The sequence below is a fragment of the Theropithecus gelada genome, chromosome 2, assembly GCF_003255815.1.
Source record: "Theropithecus gelada isolate Dixy chromosome 2, Tgel_1.0, whole genome shotgun sequence".
NCBI classification, from domain to species: domain Eukaryota; kingdom Metazoa; phylum Chordata; class Mammalia; order Primates; family Cercopithecidae; genus Theropithecus; species Theropithecus gelada.
Window position 1 is genome coordinate 68,082,296 of NC_037669.1, and position 5,089 is coordinate 68,087,384.

Consider the following 5,089-nt stretch of genomic DNA (forward strand, 5'->3'; position numbering starts at 1 on the left):
CTCTTTCCCCAGCCAAGCATTCAAATGAGACCTCAGTCCTGGCCAAAACCTTCATTGTAGTTATTCAAAGGACCTCCTAAGTTGTGCCCAGATTCTTTACCTACAGATACAGCGAGAAAACAAATGTATGCTCTTTTAAGCTGCTAAGTTGTGATAATTTGTTATACAGCAATAAATAACAAATGCAAGTTGAGAGCATGGGTTTAGACTCATTGGACATATATTGTGGTTCAAATTTTGCCTTGACTACTTACTCCTGTATTCTTGGGCATGCCACTCAGAGGCTTAGTTTTCTTATGTGCAAAATAAGACAATACCAGAGCCTACCACATCACAAGTATTCAATTATTGCTATCTGTTTTTATTTTTTAAGAGCTAAGGACTCAAAGAAGAGGGAAAGTTAATTTTCTCTGAAATCAGAGCAAAATAATTAAAACTAACACTTGAATTGGGCTCTCAAATTTACAAAGGCTCACATAGGAATTACTGAGTTTAATCCTTACTGCAGTGTTTCCTGACTATGGGCAATTTTGTTTCCCGGGGAATATTTGGAGATGTTTTTGATTGTCACAACTGGTAGAAGGTGCTACTGGCATCTAGTAGCTGGAGAATAGAGATGCCGATAAACATCTTGCAATGTACAGGGTACTCCCCCTACACACACACACACACACACACACACACACACACACACACACAGAATTATCTAACCAGAATGTTGATAGTGCTGAGGTTGAGAAACTGTGCCTTAGTAATCTTATGAGGGAGTGCATGCTTATCATGCATGACTCCTAGATGAGAAAACTGACGCTAAGAAAGGTTGAATGTTGAGGTGGTAGCAGGGCTGTGGGAAGGCTTTGCTGGCAGGCCCCAAATGCATTGCTTTTTCTTCACCCCAACTTGACCTACTAAGCCTGTCTGGAGGCCCACTGATTTCAGCCCAGAGGCAATGAACAGAATGTGGCAGCCTACAGGAGATATGGTGAAGGCTTAAGGCATTGGGCCAGGTCAGGACAGAATTTGTTCAGGAGCAGATATATTCGATCCCACTTGGTAGAAGAGTGAGAGTAGAGGGGAGGGGCCTATTCCATCAGAATCCAGAGGCATTCCTGCCTATATAAAAATTCTGTATTCTTATATAGAGATATCTTGATATTCTTTTTCAACTCTTGAGATTTCGAGCTAAAAAAGACATTCATTCAACCAACATTTTTGATTATTGTTTCCGCTTAGACTGACATCAAGACTTTCCATGGTCCTGGCATTTTACAGTTCCAATGATTGTTCCCCAATAGTAACCCATGTAAACCTCTCAGCAGATAGTTGTGTTCCCATTTGACAGATGAGGAAACTGAGCTGTGAAGAGGAATGTAATTATATATCAAAGGACACACAGTTTTCAAAGGGCAGAGCTGGGTTCCAAACCCAGGCTTTTAACATCAAGTCCACATTAACTTCCACACTAGCACCGAGCTCCCTATAATGGAGTTTGGGGTATTTGCAGGAAGGGGGTGTAAAGCATTTCCTATTTTCAAGGAATTTGCTATTTAAAGGAGGAGACAATTATAGTAGGTGAGTAAAATTAAAAGGAGAGTGAAAACACATACTTAAAATGGTTTCAAACCACACACTCCTGGGAGCACGGGGAAGAGAACAAAAAAAAAAAAATGGTTCTCAGGGGTGGGGCTGAGGGAAAAGGAGCTGGAAAGCCTTCAGGGAAGAGGTGACACTTGAGCTGAGGCTTAAATTACAGGCAGAACAAAAAGCCAATGCCCCAAATCAAACAATAGATTCACTTGTTAAAAGTGATTTTTGCCTCCAGATGCTAAAAGAAAAAAATTCCTAATTCCACTCTAACCAGTCCTCAGCGACGGAGCCTTAGGACTTCATGCAGGTTCTTATTATTGCTCCTTTTTCTCCTTGCATGATTCTACAGCCAGGCAGCCTGAGTTCTGTGTGCTTCTGATCAGGGCTGAAGATTTGCTGCATTTGGCTTGTCTTGTGATTTATTTTGTGGTGTGATTATACTAAGTTTATGAGACAAGAATCTTGTCACCACTATCAGCACTTTTGTTTTTCCATTTTCTGTTCATTTTTACAAAATAATAAGAGAAATGACCTCCTAAAATAGTCACATAATCACACAAACCAACACTCTCCTGGGCAGACAACAACAGCAATGTGAGAAAGGGAACCCTTAGCCAACAGACCACACACTTGGATGCCATCGTTGGAAGCACTGATTCAACTGTTGAAAAATAGAAACCCAATTTCTACATGTGGAGGGTGATTTGGGCCTCTCAAGACAGAAAGCATAACCGTACAGGTGACATAATATATTCATTTATTAATTCACTTAATAAATATCTACTAAAGACCTATTGGTTTCCAGACACTGTTTCAGGAAATGGGATATAGCCATAAAATTGACATATAAGGTCCCCATCCTCATGGAACCTCCAGACTAGATGGGGAGATGGACAATATATGAGTAAGCATATCAAGAAGTAAGGTAAGTTCAGGCTGGGCATGGTGGCTCACGCCTGTAATCCCAGCACTTTGGGAGGCCGAGACGGGTGGATTACTTAAGGCCAGGAGTTCGAGACCAGCCTGGCCAACATGGTGAAACCCCTTCCTCTACCAAAAATACAAAAAATTAGCCAGGTGTGGTGGCACACGCCTGTAATCTCAGCTACTTGGTAGGCTGAGGCATGATAATTGCTTGAACCCAGGAGGCAGAGGTTGCAGTGAGCCGAGATCATGCCACTGCACTCCACCCTGGGTGGCAATAATAATAATAATAATAATGTAAGTTAAAATTGTGATAAATACTAAGTAGGGTCACCAGATCAAATACAGCAGCAGTCCCCAAACTTTTTGGCACCAGGGAGCAGTTTTGTGGAAGACAATTTTTCCACAGACCAAGGGCGGGGCCTTGGGGGGATGGTTTTGGGATCATTCAAGTGCATTACAGTTATTGTGCACTTTATTTCTATTATTATTACATTGTACATTCTACAACTCACCATAATGCGAATCAGTGGGAACCCTAAGCTTGTTTTCCTGCAACTAGACAATCCCATCTGAGGTGATGGGAGACAGTGACAGATCATCAGGCATTAGATTCTCATAAGGAGCTTGCAACTTAGATCCCTCACATACGTAGTTCTCAATAGGGTTTGCACTCCTATGAGAATCTAATGCTGCTGCTGATCTGACAGGAGGCAGAGCTCAGGTGATAATGCGAGCAATGGGGAGTGGCTGCAAACACAGATGGAGCTTTGCTCTCTCACCTGCTGTTCACCTCCTGCTGTGTGACCCAGTTCCTTACGGGGAGTTGGGAACCCCTGAAATACAGGATATACAGTTAAATCTGAATTTCAAATAAACATCAAATTTTTTTAGTATGTGTACATCCCAAATATTGCATGCTAGCTGCAATATTGTATTTTTACTAGCTAACTCGGGCAACCCAAGCACTAAGAAAATAAATTGAGTAACTGGAGTGCTATATCACACAGGGCTCCACCACAGAAAAAGAACCAGTGGAATATATTCAGAGATTTATTGTGAAGAATTGTCTCGAGCAGGTATAGGGGCTGGCTAGGCCAGTCTAAAATCTGTAGAACTGGCCATCAGGAAGGATGGGCTGGAAATCTTGAGCACAACTGAATCTGCTGTTGAAAGACAGAATTTCATCCTCCTCAGAGAAACCTTAATTCTATTTTTAAGACCTTTCAGCTGATTGGGTCAGGTCCACCCAGACTGTGGAGAATAATTTTCCTTACTGAAAGATGATGGACTTTAATCATACCCACAAAATACCTTCCCAGCAACACCTAGACTAGTGCTCCATTGAATAACTGGGGGCTATAGCCTAGCCATGCTGACACATACAACTGACTGTCACAGATGGGAAGGGGAGGGGTACCCACACAGGAAAGGCTTCTCTAAGAGGTGGGGACATTTGAATTGAGACATGAACATTGAAACACTGAGCATTACACTGTCATTCTATGAGCCATGAGGTGAGAATATTCCAGATGGAAAGAAAAGCAGATGGAAAGGCTCTCAGATGGGAAAGAACCTGTCTTATTTTAGGAACAAAAGAGAGGTCTGTGTGTCTGGAGTGGAGTGATCGAAGGGCACAGTGGTACCTGATTGAGTGAGAGAGGAGGACAGAAGCTGGGTTGTGCACAGTGATGTACAAAAGCCAAGTTTATAGATCTCCAGGTTACTACTTATAAAAAGACGGTGATGGAGAGAAAGCAGAGCAGATCTTTGAAGAAGCTTCTACCTGAGTATTTCTGGGTATCAAATTGGTATAAAGGTGTCTATTTGCTTGCTCAAAAAAAGTGCTTAAGGCATGGAACTTAAGAAAGTCTGAACATCATCAAATTGAAATGATCCAGGACTCCATAAAGTCAGACCAACCCTTATTATTAGGTTGGTGTAAAAGTAATTGTAGTTTTTGCCATTAAAAGTAATGGCAAAAAATTATTGTTTCAGAAAAGCAATCTTCTCAATAGCTGAAGAATAAGCTTAATAGCTGGGGAATCTCCATGGGACATCTCCAGTCTAGAGGTTTTCCTTAACCAGTCTTTGCATTCCAGAGCCTATTGAAGGCTCGAGTTGTCAGATGGCGAGCAAATTGTTTACATGAAGCCGCTGAATAGGAGTCAACACTTTCTATGTCTTGGAGACTTACAACTTGCTTAAGGAAAGATTGCAACTTAAATCGGTTTTACATATTGATATTGGATTGTAATTCCACAGACAGCTTTGCCTCCTGGGTATTGTAAATATGTTTGTGAGCCCTCAATATTGGGGATGTGCAGAAAACATTATTACCTAGGCCAGCTGGAAATTCCAGATATCAATAACTTTGCAGAATTTGCCTGTTGCCTCCAACTTAAACCAGGAGTCCTCCAAACTGGATAAAAGAACTTCAGGAAAATCACTTATATTTTCTCAACCTAGGTTTCCCTACCCATTAGGGGAAAAAATGAAGATTTTTCAACCCTCTGAGTTATCTTTTGACCCAGAAATTCTGGTTCCATGAGACTTCTGTAGCTAATACTGTAGAGTA